This window comes from Sminthopsis crassicaudata, chromosome 2 (genome assembly GCF_048593235.1).
Source record: "Sminthopsis crassicaudata isolate SCR6 chromosome 2, ASM4859323v1, whole genome shotgun sequence".
NCBI classification, from domain to species: Eukaryota; Metazoa; Chordata; class Mammalia; order Dasyuromorphia; family Dasyuridae; genus Sminthopsis; species Sminthopsis crassicaudata.
The window spans coordinates 181,841,130-181,849,929 of record NC_133618.1 but is presented as its reverse complement, the minus strand read 5'-3'; the positions used below and the strand labels follow the sequence as shown (position 1 = coordinate 181,849,929).

Here is an 8,800-nt window from a genome sequence, read left to right as displayed (position 1 = left end):
TTTTTTTTTTTTTTACTAAATAGACAAGTAATTTCATTTGTTAAATAAAGTTAAATAACTGTGTTTCATAAGTACTAGAAACAATGCTGAGATTGTATGCCCAGGTTGGTTATGAACATTCTTTTTATTTATTCATTCATTCATTCATTCATTCATTCATTCATTCATTTATTTATTTATCTACCTATCTATTTATTTATTTATTTATTTATTTGTTTGTTCATTTATTTATTTATTTATTTTTATATGTGTTACAATATAACCTAGATACAATATATGTGTGTAAATACCATTTTCTTGTTGCACATTAATTATTAGCTCCCGAAGGTATAAGTAACCTGGGTAGATAGACTTCCATCAGAATACATCCTCATACAGTATTGTTGAAGTGTATAGTGATCTTCTGGTTCTGCTCATTTCACTCAGCAACAGTTGATATAAGTCTCTCCAAGCCTCTCTTTATTCCTCCTGCTGGTCATTTCTTACAGAGTAATAATATTCTATAACCTTCATATACCATAATTTACCCAACCATTCTCCAATTGATGGTCATCCATTCATTTTCCAGTTTCTAGCTACAACAAAAAGAGCTGCCACAAACATTTTGGCACATACAGGTCCCTTTCTGCTCTTTAGTATTTCTTTGGGATATAATCCTAATAACAGCAATGCTGGGTCAAAGGGTAGGCACAGTTTGATAACTTTTTGGGCATAGTTCCAAATTGCTCTCCAGAATGGCTGGATTCTTTCAAAACTCCACCAACAATGTCTCAGTGTCCCAGTTTTCCCACATCCCCTCCAACATTCATCATTATTTGTTCCTGTCATCTTAGCCAATCTGACAGGTGTGTAGTGGTATCTCAGAGTTGTCTTAATTTGCATTTCTCTGATCAGTAGTGATTTGGAACACTCTTTCATATGAGTGGAAATAGTTTCAATTTCATCATCTGAGAATTGTCTGTTCATATCCCTTGAACATTTATCAATTGGAGAATGGTTTGGTTGTCTATAAATCAGGGTCAGTTCTCTATATATTTTGGAAATTAGACCTTTGTCAGAACCTTTACTTTTAAAAAATATTTTTCCAATTTGTTACTTCCCTTCTAATCTTGTTTGCATTAGTATTGTTTGTACAGAAACTTTTTAGTTTGATGTAATAAAAATCTTCTATTTTGTGATCAATAATGATCTCTAGTTCTCCTCTGGTCATAAATTCCTTCCTCTTCCACAGGTCTGAGAGGGTAGACTATTCTCTGTTCCTCTAATCTATTTATTATCTCATTCTTTATGCCTAAATCATGTACCCATTTTGATCTTATCTTGGTATATGGTGTTAAGTGTGGATCCATATCTAATTCCTGCCATACTAATTTCCAGTTTTCCCAACAGTTTTTTCCAAATAATGAATTTTTGTCCCTAATGTTGGTATCTTTGGGTTTGTCAAAGATTAGATTGCTATAGATGTACCCTTTTTTGTCCTTTGTATCTAATCTGTTCCACTGATCTACCGGTCTATTTCCTAGCCAATACCAAATGGTTTTGGTTACTGCTGCTATATAATATAGCTTTAGATCAGGTACACTTAGACCACCTTCCTCTGACTTTTTTTTCATTAGTTCCCTTGCAATTCTCGACCTTTTATTCTTCCATATGAATTTTGTTGTTATTTTTTCTAGGTCATTAAAATAGTTTCTTGGGAGTCTGATTGGTATAGCACTAAATAAATAGATAAGTTTGGGGAGTATTGTCATCTTTATTATATTCGCTTGGCCTATCCAAGAGCACTGAATGTCTTTCCAATTATTTAAATCTGACTTTATTTTTGTGGCAAGTGTTTTGTAATTTTTCTCATATAATTCCTGACTGTTCTTTGGTAGATGAATTCCCAAATACTTTATACTCTCAATATTTGTTTGGAATGGAATTTCTCTTTGTATCTCTTGCTGTTGCATTTTGTTGGTGATATATAAGAATGCTGAGGATTTATGTGGATTTATTTTGTATCCTGCCACTTTGCTAAAATTCTGAATTATTTCTAATAGCTTTTTAGCAGAGTCTTTGGGGTTCTCTAAGTATACCATCATGTCATCTGCAAAGAGTGATAGTTTGATTTCCTCATTTCCTACTCTAATTCCTTGAATCACTTTCTCGGCTCTTATTGCCGAGGCTAGCGTTTCTAGTACTATACTGAATAGTAATGGGGATAGTGGGCAACCTTGTTTTCAGTCCTGATCTTACTGGGAAAGGTTGCAGTTTATTTCTATTGCATATTATGCTTACTGACTGTCTTAAATATATGCTCCTGATTATTCTAAGAAATAGTCCATTTATTCCTATACTCTCAAGTGTTTTTCGTAGGAATGGATGTTGGATTTTGTCAAATGCTTTTTCTGCATCTATTGAGATGATCATATGGTTTTATTAATTTGATTATTAATATGGTCAATTATACTAATAGTTTTCCTAATATTAAACCAGCCCTGCATTCCTGGTATGAATCCTACTTGATCATAGTGTATTATCCTGGGGATGATTTTCTGAAGTCTTTTTGCTAATATCTTATTTAAGATTTTAGCATCAATATTCATTAAGGAAATTGGTCTATAATTTTCTTTCTCAGTTTTCGATCGACCTGATTTAGGTATCAGTACCATGTCTGTGTTATAAAAGGAGTTTGATAGGACTCCTTCATCCCCTATTTTTTCAAATAGTTTATATAGCATTGGGGCTAATTGTTTTTTTTTTTTTTTTTTAACTTGAGGATTTCAAAATTTGGCAGTAATATTTCTATGTGTTTTAAAGAAAGGATGTCTTTGAGTTGGTAATTAGTGGACTTTTTCTATTTCTACTTTTCCCTCATGTTCTATCACTCCAGGACAATTTTATTGGATTTTTAGACTATATGAAAGTAAACTTAAATAATTCTAGAGAATAAATTAAAAACTACTTGAAAAAATTAACAGCTTTAGCAAAGTTGCATAAATAAGCACATGTAAATAATCAGCATTTATACACTAAAGTCCAGGAGAGATAGAAAGAGATATTGCATTTATAATAACTGTAAATAGTATAAAATATTTGGGACAGTACTAGCTATAACAAATTCAGGAGCTATATGGACTGAATTACAAACCACTTTTCTACAAAAAAGGCAGCTCTAAATGGAATACTATCAGTTGATTATGGGTAGATTGATATAATAAAATTCTACCCACATTGATTTAATTATTAATTGTCATACCAATCAAACTACCAAAATCTTTTTTATAAGATTAGAAAAAAAATAAGAAAATTCATCAGGAAGAACAGAATATCAAGAATATAAGGAACTTAATTGAAAAAACTACAAAGTATCCTAGTTATACCAGATCCAAAATTGTATTATAAAGTGTCTGTCATCAAAACCATCTGGTCTGGACAAGAAATATTGTGATGGATCAGTGGGATATGTTAGATATGCAAAACACAATAGCAAATGACTATAGTGTTCTACTGTTTGATAAACCCAAAACCCCCAGCTTCTCTGATAAGAACTCATTATTTGTCAAAAAATTTCTAGGGAAACTTAAAATAGCATGACAGAAATTAGGCACAGATAGACCAACATCTCAAACTTTATACCAAGATAAAGTTGAAATAAGCATATGACTAAAACATAGATGGTGGTAATATAAGCAAATTAGGAGAGCAAAGAATAGTTTATTTGGAGAAGGGAGGAATTTATGAACAAACAAGAAATAGAGAACATTATGAAATGCAAAATGAATAATTGTGATTTCATTAAATTATTATTATTATTATTTTTTGCACAAACTCATGTAGCCAAGATGAAAAGGAAAGCACAAACCTGGGACGCAATTTTACAGTCATTGTTTCTGAGAAAGTCCTCTTTCTCAAATATAGAGAGAATTAAGTTAAATTTATAAGAATATAAGTCATTCCTCAATTGATAAATTGTCAAAGGATATGAAGAGGCAGTTTTCAGATAAAGAAATGAAAGCCACCTATTGACATATGAAAAATGCTCTAAAGCATTATTGGTTAGAGAAATATAAATCAAAATAATTCTGAGGTATCAAGTCATACTTAGCAGATTTGCTTATATGACAATAAAGAAAATGACAAATATTGGAAGAGAATATGAAAAAATTTGAATATTAATAAATTCTTAAAATGTAAACTGTTATAACAATTCTGAAGAGCAATTTGGGAAAATGCCCCAAAAGTTATGAAACTGTATGTATATGCTTTTATCCAGAAATATCCCGAAGAGATAACTATAAAGGGAAAAGGACTCACACACTAAAAAATGCTTATAGCAGCTCATTTTGTGATGCAAAGAAATAGAAGTTGAAGGGATGTCCATCAATTGGGGAATGGTTGAACATATTTTTTATATGAATGTAAGAAATGATGAACACATTTCAGAAAAAAAAAGATTGACATGATCTCATGCTGATTGAAGTGAGCGGATTCAAGATAACACAGTAATAACAGCATTTTTTGATGGTCAACTATGATAATTTGGGTCTTCTCCACACTGCAATGCAACGATCCAAGACAATCTCAAGGGGCTAATGATGTAAAATGATGACCACATCCAAAGAAAGAATTATGGAGTCTGAATTCAGATTGAAGCATACTGTTTTCATACCCTACTCTGACCTATTCAGAGTATCCCCCCCCCCCGCCTTTTATTCTATTTTCTTTTACAAAGTGGCTAATGTGGAAATATATTTTAACATGATTATACATTTATAGCCTCTATCAGATTGTTTGTTGTCTTGGAGAAGGAGAAAAATTTGGAGCTCAAAATATTAAAAAAGTTGAACATTGAAAAATATCTTTACATGTAATTGGAAAAAATAAAACACTATTAAGTAAAAAATAAAAGTATGAGTATCACCTTTATCTGCTTAGAAATAACAATAATGCAAATATTCTCAGGTGGCTTACTTTTGACTTACAGAATGAGATAATACATCAATTTTTCATACTTGTATTGAATCATTTGATAATCTTATATAAACAACATAAGGTAATTATAATATCTTTGAGTTCTCACTGGGCTATGACTCTGAGATGATGAGTAGGTTCAATTAGAATCATCAGATATTCAGTTCTAAGCTGAACTATGGACTCAGATGATCAATCTCCTAGTTCTTGAAATGATGACAATCTAACTGGAACATTTGATTTGCTCAGAATACATTGCACTAAAGTTTCATCTAGCTATAAAATCAGAGCATGAAGTAAAAAGATTCTCCTAGATGATCTACTCCAAATTATACCTGAATAAGAATACCACATATATTTACGTATGTATGTACATATATATTTGTGTGTTGTGTATGTGTATGTATATATCTAAATATATGTGTAATAAATATGCATGTCTATCTATGTATCTATCTACCTATCACATAGATATTCAGCAAGCTTTTGATTGAAGACTTCTAGTAAAGAATATCAGGACTTTCCAAAGCTGTATATTTTTTAAAGTATGAAAAGGAGGAAAATAAACTTTACAGAAGGGAAATATCTGTATCTAAAATTCAATGCTTTTCAAACTATATCATTTTCTACTTGTGCTATCTATAACCTTTTTCTTTTAATTATGCAATTTCAAAGTTGAGCAGGGTTAAATAGAGGGAAGTGATAAACACCTAGATAATCCAAAGGAAATGAACATTAAATATTTACCAGACATTTTGCCAAAAGGATGCTCAGCCTGCTAGACAATTTCTTTTTACTTCTTTTCTCCTGTTTCTCTTTTTAACTCTTCCATCTCCTCCCTCCCTCCCTCCCTCCCTCCCTTCCTTCCTTCCTTCCTTCCTTCCTTCCTTCCTTCCTTCCTTCCTTCCTTCCTTCCTTCCTTCCTTCCTTCCTTCCTTCCTTCCTTCCTTCCTTCCTTCCTTCCTTCCTTCCTTCCTTCCTTCTTTCTCTTTCTTTCTTCTTCTATCATATCATCCTCATTCTCATCATTTTCTGCTTGGAAAAACAACACCACCACCAAGACCATCCTAAAAGCATGTGAGTGTTGATGTTTCTTTTCTTCACAGTTCTACTCCCTACAAAACATTAACATACATTGTTTAGATAATTTAGGAATAATTACTTCTATTTTAAAATTAATTTTAATTTTTTTTTCTCCTTAAAAACTTTCCTTAAGCAAGTTACCAGAAAGGAAAACAAAACATAACATTTAAATGACATGCCCAATATTTATTATGTTTAAGTCCATTTTCTGATGCAAGTATCCTTATTCCAGAACTTATTCTATTATTCATGAGCATTGTATTCAGTAAAAAATATAGACTGGGTGATAAATGAACAAAATGAGAAAATTCATTTATAGTCTTCATTAATAGAGGTGGTACCTACTTTGATGAGATCAATACCTATATATTTCAGATAGTCCAGTAATAACCTGTTATCCCCTCAAAATTAATGTTTTACTTGTCATTTGTTTTTCATACAAGTCATTTCTGAATAACCAACCCATAACCGTTTTTACGACTGTTTCTTACAACAAAGAGATATCTAAATAAAACTAACATTGTAACCAAGTCTGACAATCTGTGTTACATGCATTACTCAAAATCTCCCACTTGTAAAAGGAAAAAATATAATGTATTTCTTCAGCTCTTCTCTGGGGCTAAGATTATTCATGATAATTACACAATATTAACCCCCCCTTTTTTTTTCTATTTATACAATTTTCAAACTAATTTTTGTTGTCAGGATTTTGTATTTTAGTTCTCCTTCTCCTGTACAGTCTTGGTACCCTGGAGTCAACTGGTGCGCCTGGCAGCAATGAGACTGACCTTTTGTCTGGCTGGGGCATCTCTTCTAATGGTAGATGGTTTTCCACAGGATTCATTGCCACACCCCGGACACCAGGCCAACAGTTTCTCTTGGCCTTGTATTTTTGATAAGCAGGACCTGCACCTGCATTAAGAATGGGCTTATCAATACGACCTCCTCCAGCAACAACACCAACCACAGTTCTGTTTGCAGGGGAGATCACTTTCTTAGAGCCTGAAGGTAGCTTCACCCTAGTTTTCTTGGTATCAGGATTGTGGAAGATTACTGTAGCATAGTTTCCAGATGCACAGGCAAGCTTGCCCCGGTCCCCAGGCTTTTCTTTCAAGACAGCACACTATAGTTCCTTCAGAGGACATTGCCAATATTGAGCTAAGCTTTCTTACCAGAGTACACAAACTGGTTAGTATGGATGCCTTCAGCAGCAATGACCAATTCTGTCTTCTTTTTAAATCATTAAGGATCCCGGAAAACTACTTTTGTAAGAGGAGCTCCTTAGCCTGTATCATGGATTATGTCCTTTAGATACCTTTAATGTAACCATGACTCTCTGCAAAGTCGACAGCCAGGACTTTGGCGGCTCCTTTTCTGTGCTTCACGTGGGCGCCGAAGACAGTGCCTGTGCTCTTCTTCTAAGCACGGATCACCCGGCCCATATCCTGTGATCTGGCCCAGGACTTGCTAGAAAGAACTTAACCCCCCTTTTTATTATTACTATTTTTTTACATTTTACGTTTACATTATTAAGATAATTGTGTATATATATATATATATATATATATATATATATATTTCTCCTGAATATGCTAAATTTGTTATCTATTCACATAATTTCTTGTTTTGCTGAATTATTTATATTTGCATAATCTTTTGAAACAATGATATTCTGTCATATCTCTATATAAAAATGTGTTTTATTCTTTAATGAACAGTACACATTTTGTTTAGTCTGTGGTTACCACAAAAAGTTCTAGCAGTAATCACTGATATTGAATAGAGTTTGTTAACAATGAAAATCTTTAGAACCACAGGAATGCCTATTACTTGATTTAGGATATCTTTAATCTGATACTATTCTATCTTCAATCTTAATTCATATCTTTACTTTTTTTCTAGCCTGTATGTTGCTCCAGCAAAATAGGAAATTCCTATCCAAAAAATAAATTTTATGCTTTCACACCCTCATGTTGTTGTTGTTATTTTCAGTGATCTTTATCTCTAGAATATACTTTCTTCACATTTTTGATCCATTCTTTAAAACTCAATTCAAAAATTACCTTCCTCATAAGCACTTCCTTACTCTACCACACTCCAAAAGCAGTCATTGAGGATTTCCCCCTTTAAACCTTAATATGGTAGCACTTCCTTACTTCTCAAATATACTTATCATTGTGGTATTGTATTATTATACTTATGTCTGTCTTGTACTCCTACTAGATACTGTTAACTCATAGATTGTGTTTTATCTAAATTTTTCATCTCTTGAATTAATCCAATTAATTGGATCCAAAAATTGGGACACAAGGTTTTGCAAAGGCAAATGTTAAAAACACATTCTTCATTTTTGGAAAAAATAAAATACTATTAAAGAAAAAATAAGGATGTTTGAATATCCTGTATTTCATTGAATATTCATTTTTTTTTTTTCCCTCTGAAGGATTAAACTCAGTTTGGACGGATAAGTAGGTCCTGGGTTGCCTTCTATAATATCATATTCCAGCTCTGTGATACTGTAACATAGAAATGCTAAATCCTGTATAAGCATGCCTTTGACTTCAGGTAATTGAATTGCTTCTTTCTGAATGCTTGTAATGTTTTCTTATTGATTTGCCAGCACTGGAATTTGACTATAATATAATAGTTTTCATTTTAATATCTCTTTCTGAGTTGATTGCTGGATTCTTTCAATTTCTATTTAACCTTTTTGACTCTAGGATATCTAGTTTTCCTTGATAGTTTAAAATACAATGTCTGG

At 32.3% G+C, this 8,800-nt stretch overlaps 1 pseudogene; it reads right to left on the bottom strand.

Moving 5' to 3' along the window:
- Positions 1-6,755: 6,755 nt before the first annotated feature.
- LOC141553335 (large ribosomal subunit protein uL2-like) lies at positions 6,756-7,481 on the bottom strand (annotated as a pseudogene).
- Positions 7,482-8,800: the final 1,319 nt, after the last annotated feature.